The sequence below is a fragment of the Lissotriton vulgaris genome, chromosome 11, assembly GCF_964263255.1.
Source record: "Lissotriton vulgaris chromosome 11, aLisVul1.2, whole genome shotgun sequence".
Taxonomy (NCBI): Eukaryota; Metazoa; Chordata; class Amphibia; order Caudata; family Salamandridae; genus Lissotriton; species Lissotriton vulgaris.
The window spans coordinates 63,259,463-63,275,098 of NC_141699.1; the positions used below are offsets into that span (position 1 = coordinate 63,259,463).

Here is a 15,636-nt window from a genome sequence, read left to right on the forward strand (position 1 = left end):
AAACTTTCCTGACGTGAGGTTTTTTACAGTCAGCTCATATTGCTAATCTAGGCTGATTTTCCTTTTTCTGCACAGATCCTCAGTATTGGCAAACCTGTCATGAGAGTCAAAATAAGTTATTCTCATGAAATTGCATATATTTACATTTTTCATAATTTGCACAGGAAATTACATCTTATGTACCTTAATGGGAATGATTTGTGATCAAATGACTCTATATCCCTTGGTTTGTCTCCTGGATTTAACAATCAACCAAATGGTATTGTCTTTTGCAGATTAGTTTCTTCTCTATGCCTCCAATCCCTTCGCTATTTTTAGAGCACTTGGACATAGGATAATTGCTGAGATAAAGCATTTGAAATATACCTGGAGACCTTTGTTTATATTTTCTTGTTTGGATTGTATAACACCATACCCATGTAAATTACAATAATCTTAAAAGTGTTCCTTCCAAAAACACATTATTTAAGATTATTGTAAGACTGTGGGAACGGTGTCAAATTCAGGTCTTTCAAACAGTAGCAGTATTCTGAAGAAAGAAAACTTTCTTATTGTGAGCAGGAGAAATTCAGCAAAGGTGTATGCCTTTGGAAATATGTTAGATCATTTAAAATATAACTGAGAAAAAAAAATAGATTGCACTAGCTCAAGATATTTGTGGATTATTGGATCCATCTGTCAGATAATGTGTTAATAATATTGCAAATCACTATGTATTGTAAACAGCTTTTCAAAATGACAATTATGCAGAGATCTTAAGAGCTGTCTAGAATGTCTCAAAGATGCAGATACCTGAATGAAATGTCAAGGGTTCTATAGTATCATTGATTTTTTTTTGTGAGGAGATGAAGACAGTTTCAGAAAATTGAGTTTTATCTGCCTATCATACACTTTTAAATTTATTGAGAACAATTCTTCTCATGCATACATGTACCTGCACCGCTGTATCATTAGGCAATTGTGGCAATGGAGTACTAGCAGTCCTGTATCTAGCCATAACTGCTTCATATACTTCTTACATTTCCCATTTGTGCCTGCTATTCTGCATCACCAGGTGAAGGGGTGCCATCCATCCTTTGTTTTGCTGCAGGTGCTGCTGCAGATAATGTTTACAGTGCTTCTCTGTATCTGTAACAATTCATCAACAGGTGATAAAATAAATCTAAAACTCAATGTACTGTCTTTACTGCCCTTTAAATTGCTGGTTTGTGTACAGCACTGTGGCACTGTGGGTATATCTTTGGTGGAGGAACCCAGCTGAATGTTCTAAGTAAGTAACATAGCCAGCACTGTGCATTATTTCTAAGAGCTACTTTGTTCTTAAACACATTTTCCACTACATGTTTCTATATTTATTGTACCAATGTAAAAAGATCTTGTTTAGTAATGTAGCAATTCATATTCTTGTACAATATATATACATTTGCACATTATCAAAAATTACAATATGTTTTTCTATTTGCAATCTGTAACCGTTATATGATTCTTTTAGGTAGAAAGAAAGGTTAGCCTACAAATAGGAATCCACATTTTCAATCATGTTACCTAGCTCTTTAGATGACTAATACCTTAAACTAAAATTAATAAACAGCAGATTTTAAGAATGTATTTTGAGCCTAAATATGTTGGGGAAAATGTGGTTTTCTTGTTGAATTGTGAAAGAGTATACTCTTAGTATTGATTTTGAAAACAGGTTCTTAAAGTTAGAATATTTTGTGTACCATCAGTCTAATATTACAGTTATCTAAAAAAATCAACCTGGTGCTGAAAGCCTCATATCTGATCTATATCACTCTAATTAAAAGGTACTAAATTAACAAATATGGTATTCAATGTTTTTCTCATTGAATTCAGAAATTGGACTACTAGTCTTAAGTTTAACTAAAATAAATCACATTTAACTGTGTGGAGATTGTCCTAAGTCTAGAAATCATTTAATGTCATCCTTATGTCATGTAAACCCTTAGGAAATATGACACCATCCTCTAGAAAGAACACTGTTCTTAAGAAGAACCAGAGTAGGTATGAAAATGGTTAAAAGTATTGGAAGCCAAAAAACTATGTTTGTAGATCTGTATCTTAAGGACATTGAGATGCATACAGCCATCAATCTTTAATCCAGCTACAAATGCTAAACTGCACTGGCTGGGTTTGTGCACAGTCTTGTGGCACTGTGTGTTTATCTTCTGTGGAGGAACACAGATGAACGTCCTAAGTAAGTTGCAGAATAATATCAACTACTTCCTTAGGAAGCAGGGATTTTATACAAATGTATTGCTTTCTTTATTGTTCTTTGATCATCTCTAGTCTTAAGATATCAACAACAGATTTTGCATCTCAGTATGTGTTGTCTAGTGAAATGATGGGGCAATACAGCATCCTGTAATTTTAATGCTACGGTGTTCCATAATAGTTAGTTGTGGACTAATGTATAGTTATGGATTTCTTCTCTAGGAATATTACATAGCATGTGGAATTAGTGTTTTATGGTAATGCCTTCATGTTTTATCTTTTTATAAGAAATTCGAATAATTCCTTTCAATTGCAAAAAGTAAATAATGAAAACTTTCCTGAGGTGAGGTTTTTTACAGTCAGCTCATATTGCTAATCTAGGCTGATTTTCCTTTTTCTGCACAGATCCTCAGTATTGGCAAACCTGTCATGAGAGTCAAAATAAGTTATTCTCATGAAATTGCATATATTTACATTTTTCATAATTTGCACAGGAAATTACATCTTATGTACCTTAATGGGAATGATTTGTGATCAAATGACTCTATATCCCTTGGTTTGTCTCCTGGATTTAACAATCAACCAAATGGTATTGTCTTTTGCAGATTAGTTTCTTCTCTATGCCTCCAATCCCTTCGCTATTTTTAGAGCACTTGGACATAGGATAATTGCTGAGATAAAGCATTTGAAATATACCTGGAGACCTTTGTTTATATTTTCTTGTTTATGCTGCCCATTTCCTGTAAATGGATTTTTACTGAACATATGTTGTATTCTCTTTCAATCATCTCTTTTTTTGTAATGAAATAAAGTAACATGGTCTATAATCCCATATTTACCTCGCACCGTAGTGCAATGTCAATAAGACAATTGCACCTACTTTTTTGTGGCTATGGCTATTCAACCACATTTAAAAAATTCATATCTTCTCAGAATTGTTCATTTGTTTCTTCCATTCAATACCTACTAAGACTTTATTCATGCCATGCATTTTCGTTCTTTGACAGAATCTATCTTGAGTTGGTCCAGTTTATGAAGTGAATTTTCCCATAAAAATACAAACAAATGAAGAATCTGTTTAACTAGTGACATTTCATATATAAGCTGCTGTTTAATGGGCTATTTAATAAATTAAATAAACTATCCAAACAACTAGGATTTGATTTAGAACCCTTCCAAATACTTTCTATTAATAGAATGTATAATCCAAAAGAAAGAGCTTTCATTGCGACTGTGGTTTGTACCTATCAAATATTTTAAAAGGTGATAAATATCTGATAACATTAGAAAGTACAGATAATATATTATTTGTTTAAGATGATGCAATAAATCACTGAATTGACTTCAAATTTTCAGCTCTAAAAGTTTTAAAGTATTCATTGACTCCACTTTTCATCTTCTAAGGCGGATGAAATATGTAAAAACTGACTAGCAAATCATTTTATTGGCGTTGTTGCAATAACAGCAAGATTCAAGCATGTAATGATACAGAACAAACCCTTTTTCATTGTTTTCAATACTGTTACAAATTGCACGTTATTTAAATAAAATGTGAGATGTTTCCTCATTTGTGTTATGTGATAAGGTTATCCTCAGCAGATTACTCAGGTGTTAAGTCAGTTAGCTCCTATTAACTTATTTAATCTGTCATTTATTTCTGTACCAATCTTAATGGTATTCATCTGTAAGAGCAATAGGTTTTCCTTCAGCAGATCCGTTTAAAAATAAAAGTGTATAAGTAAGCTTTTGACAGCACATATACCAAAGTTCAACACTTTTTAAAGCTCTATGGTTATGTGCTTGGACAATATACCATATACCAGTCTTTTTGTGCAATGACCTTGTGTCAAATAGGATCTTTTAAGCAGCTTTTATTAATATTTCTTAGTAGAACAGAAGTTGTAGCTCTTCAATTGCATTTAAGGTTCTCTGGAAGAGATTGTTCTAATTGTAATTTGGCACTTCAGTATCCTTTTATTTCCCAAAAAAGGAAACACTGTTTGCATTTCTAAATAGGATTGCATCAACAAATTGCAGCAAAATTATATGTTTTAGAAAAGCAACTGGAATTAGGGAAATACGTGTTGGTGCTGGAGACTAAAGTTCCTATACTATTTTCAAAGTACAAATAAACCTGTATTTCAATGGGACTACATTGTAAAGCAATAATCTAAAACGAATGCTGAAGTCAAGTTTTCTCGTCAGATAATTCTTTTAAAAAAATATGTTTTCCATGCTTTATCACATATGTCTGAATATGTCACTTTATTGTTTGGTTTAAAAGCCATTTAATAGAAGTTGCAAACAATGTTTCCCGGGCAATTGAATTTGACAAAGGATGATTAACCAAAAAATAACAAAATATTTTTTTTAAATGATTCCTATTTTCTCATACTTTTCCTAATTTTCTTGCAGCCGGTGAGACACAGGCTCCTACTCTGAGCATATTCCCACCCTCTCTGGAGGAGGTAGAGAAAAACAAGGCCACTGTGGTGTGTCTTCTCCAAGACTTCTATCCGGCCTCTCTGGATGTGACATGGAAAGTCGATGGTCAAATATTTACCAATGGAGTAGAGAAAAGCAGAGCTACCAAACAGAGTGAAAATAACCTGTTCATGGCCAGCAGTTATCTGTCTCTGCCCCCCATGGACTGGAGTGCAGAAAAGACAGTCACCTGTCAGGTCACCCACCAGGGAAAGACCTTTGAGAAATCTGTCAAGAAATCAGAATGTGTTTAATATTCAACGCCAGCTTTTTCCCTGTGGAACGTTGAAATCATCTCCTTATTACGGTTCGGTGATATATAATTTTAACACCCATCATTTTACGGTAAATAAACTGCGGCTTCCATGAGAAGAAGTACATTAAATTCTGGTATCAATGTGAGTGATTACAAAATAGTCTCTCCAGTTACTTTTGTTCCTCAATCTTATTTAACATTTAACCTGTAATGTCTCCTTTTCATCACGTAATTCAATCATTTAAACCTTAATGTACCACCAATGGGAAACTGCTGATCTATTCTGTGGCTCCTTAATTGTCTTTTGTATTGTCAATAAAATTTGTTTTTTTCATCACACAATATTTTGAAAATCTATTTCTTTGTATTTTGTTGCTAATTTCTTGAATATGCCTTAATATCAGTCAGTTAATACTGAAAAGATATGTCAATGGTTCACCCTTGAAAATGTTTGCGAAATTCAGAAAATCATAATAAAAAGTGTTGCCCTTAGTTACCTCTGACGCCTTCCTTCTTCAGACCTGAAAATAAGACCTTACCTGTCTAACAAAGCACAGCAGAGCTATAAAATTCAATCTGGATATGGGTATGACTCCCTTTTGTTTTAGAATGCATGACACTTAGTTAAACAGACCGTCATGAACAAAACTGGATTTATTATCAATTTTCATAGGTGGATCAGTGGTTTAGCGTTCTAGGGACAGTCTGAAGCTTAAAGTTGTCTCTCTCGAAGCATCTTTTGCTGTTAGACTTATTGCAGAACAGAAGTTTCTTTGTTTGTATGTATGGTTGTTTGCATGAATAGACTGATTAATGAATAGTTATAAAGATTTTGACATGAGACTGTAGTAAGTCAGAAGCAAGCGGTAGACTATATTTAAAATCCATGACATTGCTTATAAATGATTAGCAACGCTTGATGCATTTCAAAAGAGCCATACCTTATATTATTGATCAAACTTAACATCTCAGTTTCTGTCCAATGTTGCCACTAAACATGTATAAAACACAATACAATTTCTGGTTTCAATTTTTTCATGATATCCATATCAAAACATACCAAAGGTGCCTATGAAAACAGAGGCTTATAATGGAAAAATTTGTTGTCATTTTGTCTTAGGGTCAATAGCAGAAAAGGTCTACATATTCAGACAGATGCAGCTTGCAGAATATAATATTCAAAAAAACATTACAATCTTATCTATCTTTTAACCAATGTACTGATTCTTATCAGCCACAATATAATATTCAGAAAAACATTGCAATCTTATCTATCTTTTAACCAATGTACTGATTCTTATCAGCCACAAGTTACATCTACTGCTTCTCTAAAATCAAGATGTTCTATTGAGGTGATTACATCACCCTATATATTTGATATAACATAAAGAAATATAACAAATACTATGAGGAAAGAGAAGATATGGATTGATGAGAAGGCATATGATGAACATGTTCAATTATATAAATAAGGTCACAGTGTAAATAGACTTCATTAGAACAGTGTGGGGGTCACTTATAAAAACAAAATGCAGGAAATACCTACAATGTTATAAATAGATATTGGAAGGATGAGAGCTCAGGAGAAGAGCTAAGAAAAAGAGAAAAGTAGAGTGAGAATTGTAAGATATGGAAGAAGAGAATAGTAAATGTAGACAAATGTGAGGGGGAAATAAAAAATCAATATGAGAAATATTGACTTTGGGACAAGGAGGTGGGCGTAAGTAATAAGGGTTAGTAGCCTAGCCAAATTGAAAAGCAAGTAAGAGAGAAAGGATAACCGAAGGAAGGAGAAACTGACAATAGAAGTAATGCAAAATTATAGATGAGGAAATTGGTTTGAGAGGTTGTATGATAAGGGAACCCGTGGCTGCATGAAAGTAAAGTAGATGTGGGTGAATGAATCTGTTTCTTTGTATACATGGTGCAATGAAAAACACAGTCAGCCCCAGGGAGATGAGACTTGGCAATGCCCAGAGAGTTGATTGTATTCTAAGTAAGGAACCAAGTGTAATGCAATGTTAATTTTATTAACTGAGATTGACTCAAATAAGCATCAAAAGACAATCGTCATGTGAATTGTTAAACCCTTATTCTTGGAATCAATTGGTATTCAATTGTGAAGGGTGCTTCTCATTTCCCTTTCACTGCGATCAGTTTTCCAGCACTACCAAGCCAGTAGTGAAATATTAGCATGCATTTGCACTGGGTACTTGTGGTAAATCGTCCAATTTACAGAACACTTTGAAGCCCATATAAAGCAATCAACTAGTGAATTCCAAAAGTGAATTTTGCTTTGAAGGGACTACTTTCAGCACAAATGTGAGATTATTTCAAAGCTACACAACTTTTAATAGGCCCAGTGACATGACAGAAGCCCTAAAACTTAGTAGAAATCGAAGTATTTTGATTTTGGTTACATTTAGGAAACATTCACCAATATTGTTTCCGAACAACACCAACTATAAAGTTGCAGGCCACCTGAACCAGAGATGACACACTGAGTTTAGGATGGCATCTAGGTAAGAAAAGTAAAGAAGTGATTAACAGGATGTAGGCTATCCTATTTTTACAACGGTTGCCTTTGGGAATAGATAGGAACTAAATGCAAGATACAGTAAAACTTTCAGTATTGTAAACACTTATACTAAATGCATAAATCTTTCATTCCATAAAAAATGACAATGTCAATTTGTTGAGCTCTGGTGAAACATATAAATATCTGCAGCGAGGGACTCCTACAAAAGTTATACAGCAGAGTCAGAGGCAAAGATTTCCTGCTAGTGACTTTGAGAAAGGGCTGATCATGGTAGCAGCTTGTCAGGCACCAGATATACACTGCACACTTTGAATGGAAATGATGTCCTTTACGATGCATTTTACATCTCCACTCAATGTAAATAGTATTTTGGAAATACTTGATTATAGTACCCTTGAAATATTTACTAGATTAAATTATTTGTACTCCTTTATAATCCTAGACAATTAATTATGCTATTCCTACTACTGAAATTATTTGACAATCTCCCATAGGTGTCTAACCCAATGAGAGCACCACTACTAGACATGGACTATTAGGAATAATGAAACTCAGCAGACTTCTGGGATTCTGGGTTACAAAGAGACCCTCAAGCTCATCATTACTTCTGCCGAACCAAAGGGCAGTATATTGAGCTGATTGGCTATTCATTGTCTTACTGCCAAACCCATATTAAATGCAGTCCTAGAAGAACAGCTGAGTAAATAATAATATTTCAGATTCTACACACAATCTGTAATTTGTGGGCTCTAATTTCTTGATCTTGCTAACATATAGTTGATGTTCAGCAAGGTAAGTCAAAATATTGAGAGCTCATGTACACCTCATTGCCTTCTTAACCCCTTCCCTGCTGGCCCGATTCCGCCCCCGTGCGGTAAACAAACGAACAGGGGCGGGCCATGACGAACCCCAGCCGTCATCAGCACACGAGCACCGTAGTGCATGACGGCTGGGGTTCGTCACCAGCATGGAAGGGGTTAAAGTCAGCATACCGTCAGATCATGCATATTCCAATCCTTCACCTAAAGAAGGTGAAAGAAAATGTCCCATAAATCATGTGGGGACAGTTTTTGTATAGCAGTACATCACAGTGGTGGATCTTTGGTGGAGGCACCCAAATAAACGTCCTTTGTAAGTAGAATCATTAATCCTCTACATTATTTTTCAAGGATATTTATTTAAAACCTTCTGGAGTGTTGCTTTATTTGTCCCTAAATCTATTTGTAATGCTTTAACTGATGGACATCAACGTATCATACATGTGTACATCTGTCTACTTTTGAAGCAAATAAATGGACAATACAGTCAAGTACTAAATTACTATGAATTTCCAATTTTTTTATCTTTTGCCAGACGTACTTAATATTTTGTGTTGCTTTGTTTGAGATGACTGAAAAAAAAGCTAGATAATAGTTTAAAAAGGGATTTCCTTTCAAAATGTTCCTCTCTCATAATGGACTTTTCTTTCTGCACATTGTCAGGATTTTCTATCAACATCCTACAGTTGGACCACTTTGTACTGTTTGACTGTGTTTGGATTGTATAACACCATACCCATGTAAATTACAATAATCTTAAAAGTGTTCCTTCCAAAAACACATTATTTAAGATTATTGTAAGACTGTGGGAACGGTGTCAAATTCAGGTCTTTCAAACAGTAGCAGTATTCTGAAGAAAGAAAACTTTCTTATTGTAGGCAGGAGAAATTCAGCAAAGGTGTATGCCTTTGGAAATATGTTAGATCATTTAAAATATAACTGAGAAAAAAAAATAGATTGCACTAGCTCAAGATATTTGTGGATTATTGGATCCATCTGTCAGATAATGTGTTAATAATATTGCAAATCACTATGTATTGTAAACAGCTTTTCAAAATGACAATTATGCAGAGATCTTAAGAGCTGTCTAGAATGTCTCAAAGATGCAGATACCTGAATGAAATGTCAAGGGTTCTATGGTATCATTGATTTTTTTTTGTGAGGAGATGAAGACAATTTCAGCAAATTGAGTTTTATCTGCCTATCATACACTTTTAAATTTATTGAGAACAATTCTTCTCATGCATACATGTACCTGCACCGCTGTATCATTAGGCAATTGTGGCAATGGAGTACTAGCAGTCCTGTATCTAGCCATAACTGCTTCATATACTTCTTACATTTCCCATTTGTGCCTGCTATTCTGCATCACCAGGTGAAGGGGTGCCATCCATCCTTTGTTTTGCTGCAGGTGCTGCTGCAGATAATGTTTACAGTGCTTCTCTGTATCTGTAACAATTCATCAACAGGTGATAAAATAAATCTAAAACTCAATGTACTGTCTTTACTGCCCTTTAAATTGCTGGTTTGTGTACAGCACTGTGGCACTCTGGGTATATCTTTGGTGGAGGAACCCAGCTGAATGTTCTAAGTAAGTAACATAGCCAGCACTGTGCATTATTTCTAAGAGCTACTTTGTTCTTAAACACATTTTCCACTACATGTTTCTATATTTATTGTACCAATGTAAAAAGATCTTGTTTAGTAATGTAGCAATTCATATTCTTGTACAATATATATACATTTGCACATTATCAAAAATTACAATATGTTTTTCTATTTGCAATCTGTAACCGTTATATGATTCTTTTAGGTAGAAAGAAAGGTTAGCCTACAAATAGGAATCCACATTTTCAATCATGTTACCTAGCTCTTTAGATGACTAATACCTTAAACTAAAATTAATAAACAGCAGATTTTAAGAATGTATTTTGAGCCTAAATATGTTGGGGAAAATGTGGTTTTCTTGTTGAATTGTGAAAGAGTATACTCTTAGTATTGATTTTGAAAACAGGTTCTTAAAGTTAGAATATTTTGTGTACCATCAGTCTAATATTACAGTTATCTAAAAAAATCAACCTGGTGCTGAAAGCCTCATATCTGATCTATATCACTCTAATTAAAAGGTACTAAATTAACAAATATGGTATTCAATGTTTTTCTTATTGAATTCAGAAATTGGACTACTAGTCTTAAGTTTAACTAAAATAAATCACATTTAACTGTGTGGAGATTGTCCTAAGTCTAGAAATCATTTAATGTCATCCTTATGTCATGTAAACCCTTAGGAAATATGACACCATCCTCTAGAAAGAACACTGTTCTTAAGAAGAACCAGAGTAGGTATGAAAATGGTTAAAAGTATTGGAAGCCAAAAAACTATGTTTGTAGTTCTGTATCTTAAGGACATTGAGATGCATACAGCCATCAATCTTTAATCCAGCTACAAATGCTAAACTGCACTGGCTGGGTTTGTGCACAGTCTTGTGGCACTGTGTGTTTATCTTCGGTGGAGGAACACAGATGAACGTCCTAAGTAAGTTGCAGAATAATATCAACTACTTCCTTAGGAAGCAGGGATTTTATACAAATGTATTGCTTTCTTTATTGTTCTTTGATCATCTCTAGTCTTAAGATATCAACAACAGATTTTGCATCTCAGTATGTGTTGTCTAGTGAAATGATGGGGCAATACAGCATCCTGTAATTTTAATGCTACGGTGTTCCATAATAGTTAGTTGTGGACTAATGTATAGTTATGGATTTCTTCTCTAGGAATATTACACAGCATGTGGAATTAGTGTTTTATGGTAATGCCTTCATGTTTTATCTTTTTATAAGAAATTCGAATAATTCCTTTCAATTGCAAAAAGTAAATAATGAAAACTTTCCTGAGGTGAGGTTTTTTACAGTCAGCTCATATTGCTAATCTAGGCTGATTTTCCTTTTTCTGCACAGATCCTCAGTATTGGCAAACCTGTCATGAGAGTCAAAATAAGTTATTCTCATGAAATTGCATATATTTACATTTTTCATAATTTGCACAGGAAATTACATCTTATGTACCTTAATGGGAATGATTTGTGATCAAATGACTCTATATCCCTTGGTTTGTCTCCTGGATTTAACAATCAACCAAATGGTATTGTCTTTTGCAGATTAGTTTCTTCTCTATGCCTCCAATCCCTTCGCTATTTTTAGAGCACTTGGACATAGGATAATTGCTGAGATAAAGCATTTGAAATATACCTGGAGACCTTTGTTTATATGTTCTTGTTTATGCTGCCCATTTCCTGTAAATGGATTTTTACTGAACATATGTTGTATTCTCTTTCAATCATCTCTTTTTTTGTAATGAAATAAAGTAACATGGTCTATAATCCCATATTTACCTCGCACCGTAGTGCAATGTCAATAAGACCATTGCACCTACTTTTTTGTGGCTATGGCTATTCAACCACATTTAAAAAATTCATATCTTCTCAGAATTGTTCATTTGTTTCTTCCATTCAATACCTACTAAGACTTTATTCATGCCATGCATTTTCGTTCTTTGACAGAATCTATCTTGAGTTGGTCCAGTTTATGAAGTGAATTTTCCCATTAAAATACAAACAAATGAAGAATCTGTTTAACTAGTGACATTTCATATATAAGCTGCTGTTTAATGGGCTATTTAATAAATTAAATAAACTATCCAAACAACTAGGATTTGATTTAGAACCCTTCCAAGTACTTTCTATTAATAGAATGTATAATCCAAAAGAAAGAGCTTTCATTGCGACTGTGGTTTGTACCTATCAAATATTTTAAAAGGTGATAGATATCTGATAACATTAGAAAGTACAGATAATATATTATTTGTTTAAGATGATGCAATAAATCACTAAATTGACTTCAAATTTTCAGCTCTAAAAGTTTTAAAGTATTCATTGACTCCACTTTTCATCTTCTAAGGCGGATGAAATATGTAAAAACTGACTAGCAAATCATTTTATTGGCGTTGTTGCAATAACAGCAAGATTCAAGCATGTAATGATACAGAACAAACCCTTTTTCATTGTTTTCAATACTGTTACAAATTGCACGTTATTCAAATAAAATGTGAGATGTTTCCTCATTTGTGTTATGTGATAAGGTTATCCTCAGCAGATTACTCAGGTGTTAAGTCAGTTAGCTCCTATTAACTTATTTAATCTGTCATTTATTTCTGTACCAATCTTAATGGTATTCATCTGTAAGAGCAATAGGTTTTCCTTCAGCAGATCCGTTTAAAAATAAAAGTGTATAAGTAAGCTTTTGACAGCACATATACCAAAGTTCAAACACTTTTTAAAGCTCTATGGTTATGTGCTTGGACAATATACCATATACCAGTCTTTTTGTGCAATGACCTTGTGTCAAATAGGATCTTTTAAGCAGCTTTTATTAATATTTCTTAGTAGACCAGAAGTTGTAGCTCTTCAATTGCATTTAAGGTTCTCTGAAAGAGATTGTTCTAATTGTAATTTGGCACTTCAGTATCCTTTTATTTCCCAAAAAAGGAAACACTGTTTGCATTTCTAAATAGGATTGCATCAACAAATTGCAGCAAAATTATATGTTTTAGAAAAGCAACTGGAATTAGGGAAATACGTGTTGGTGCTGGAGACTAAAGTTCCTATACTATTTTCAAAGTACAAATAAACCTGTATTTCAATGGGACTACATTGTAAAGCAATAATCTAAAACGAATGCTGAAGTCAAGTTTTCTCGTCAGATAATTCTTTTAAAAAAATATGTTTTCCATGCTTTATCACATATGTCTGAATATGTCACTTTATTGTTTGGTTTAAAAGCCATTTAATAGAAGTTGCAAACAATGTTTCCCGGGCAATTGAATTTGACAAAGGATGATTAACCAAAAAATAACAAAATATTTTTTTTAAATGATTCCTATTTTCTCATACTTTTCCTAATTTTCTTGCAGCCGGTGAGACACAGGCTCCTACTCTGAGCATATTCCCACCCTCTCTGGAGGAGGTAGAGAAAAACAAGGCCACTGTGGTGTGTCTTCTCCAAGACTTCTATCCGGCCTCTCTGGATGTGACATGGAAAGTCGATGGTCAAATATTTACCAATGGAGTAGAGAAAAGCAGAGCTACCAAACAGAGTGAAAATAACCTGTTCATGGCCAGCAGTTATCTGTCTCTGCCCCCCATGGACTGGAGTGCAGAAAAGACAGTCACCTGTCAGGTCACCCACCAGGGAAAGACCTTTGAGAAATCTGTCAAGAAATCAGAATGTGTTTAATATTCAACGCCAGCTTTTTCCCTGTGGAACGTTGAAATCATCTCCTTATTACGGTTCGGTGATATATAATTTTAACACCCATCATTTTACGGTAAATAAACTGCGGCTTCCATGAGAAGAAGTACATTAAATTCTGGTATCAATGTGAGTGATTACAAAATAGTCTCTCCAGTTACTTTTGTTCCTCAATCTTATTTAACATTTAACCTGTAATGTCTCCTTTTCATCACGTAATTCAATCATTTAAACCTTAATGTACCACCAATGGGAAACTGCTGATCTATTCTGTGGCTCCTTAATTGTCTTTTGTATTGTCAATAAAATTTGTTTTTTTCATCACACAATATTTTGAAAATCTATTTCTTTGTATTTTGTTGCTAATTTCTTGAATATGCCTTAATATCAGTCAGTTAATACTGAAAAGATATGTCAATGGTTCTCCCTTGAAAATGTTTGCGAAATTCAGAAAATCATAATAAAAAGTGTTGCCCTTAGTTACCTCTGACGCCTTCCTTCTTCAGACCTGAAAATAAGACCTTACCTGTCTAACAAAGCACAGCAGAGCTATAAAATTCAATCTGGATATGGGTATGACTCCCTTTTGTTTTAGAATGCATGACACTTAGTTAAACAGACCGTCATGAACAAAACTGGATTTATTATCAATTTTCATAGGTGGATCAGTGGTTTAGCGTTCTAGGGACAGTCTGAAGCTTAAAGTTGTCTCTCTCGAAGCATCTTTTGCTGTTAGACTTATTGCAGAACAGAAGTTTCTTTGTTTGTATGTATGGTTGTTTGCATGAATAGACTGATTAATGAATAGTTATAAAGATTTTGACATGAGACTGTAGTAAGTCAGAAGCAAGCGGTAGACTATATTTAAAATCCATGACATTGCTTATAAACGATTAGCAACGCTTGATGCATTTCAAAAGAGCCATACCTTATATTATTGATCAAACTTAACATCTCAGTTTCTGTCCAATGTTGCCACTAAACATGTATAAAACACAATACAATTTCTGGTTTCAATGTTTTCATGATATCCATATCAAAACATACCAAAGGTTCCTATGAAAACAGAGGCTTATAATGGAAAAATTTGTTGTCATTTTGTCTTAGGGTCAATAGCAGAAAAGGTCTACATATTCAGACAGATGCAGCTTGCACAATATAATATTCAGAAAAACATTACAATCTTATCTATCTTTTAACCAATGTACTGATTCTTATCAGCCACAATATAATATTCAGAAAAACATTACAATCTTATCTATCTTTTAACCAATGTACTGATTCTTATCAGCCACAAGTTACATCTACTGCTTCTCTAAAATCAAGATGTTCTATTGAGGTGATTACATCACCCTATATATTTGATATAACATAAAGAAATATAACAAATACTATGAGGAAAGAGAAGATATGGATTGATGAGAAGGCATATGATGAACATGTTCAATTATATAAATAAGGTCACAGTGTAAATAGACTTCATTAGAACAGTGTGGGGGTCACTTATAAAAACAAAATGCAGGAAATACCTACAATGTTATAAATAGATATTGGAAGGATGAGAGCTCAGGAGAAGAGCTAAGAAAAAGAGAAAAGTAGAGTGAGAATTGTAAGATATGGAAGAAGAGAATAGTAAATGTAGACAAATGTGAGGGGGAAATAAAAAATCAATATGAGAAATATTGACTTTGGGACAAGGAGGTGGGCGTAAGTAATAAGGGTTAGTAGCCTAGCCAAATTGAAAAGCAAGTATGGAAAGGGGCGACCACTCGGTCCCCCCGAACGTATGGCGGAGTGCCTCGATCCCCCCGGGAAGCCATTTTTGGGCGGGAGGCGCGTCTCGGCTGGTATGCCCGAAGCGGCGTAGCCGGGGCGCGCCTTTTCCCGCCCTAGAGTGGGCTGGCCTAGACACCGACGTAGCCAGCCCCGCCCTAGGGGCAGGCAGGGGCGGGTTCTCGCCCGCCCTGAAGACGGATAAAAAGAGACGCAAGACCAGAAGA

The 15,636-nt window shown here is 34.3% G+C and overlaps 2 long non-coding RNA genes across 2 annotated transcripts; both read left to right on the top strand.

The window, feature by feature from the left end:
* Positions 1 to 1,202: 1,202 nt before the first annotated feature.
* On the top strand, positions 1,203 to 5,314 carry LOC147678972 (uncharacterized). Its single transcript, XR_015300862.1, has 2 exons — positions 1,203 to 1,270; positions 4,648 to 5,314. It is a non-coding gene; the product is annotated as an uncharacterized LOC147678972 (long non-coding RNA).
* Positions 5,315 to 9,876: 4,562 nt separating this feature from the next.
* LOC147678973 (uncharacterized) lies at positions 9,877 to 13,965 on the top strand. Its single transcript, XR_015300863.1, has 2 exons — positions 9,877 to 9,920; positions 13,299 to 13,965. It is a non-coding gene; the product is annotated as an uncharacterized LOC147678973 (long non-coding RNA).
* Positions 13,966 to 15,636: the final 1,671 nt, after the last annotated feature.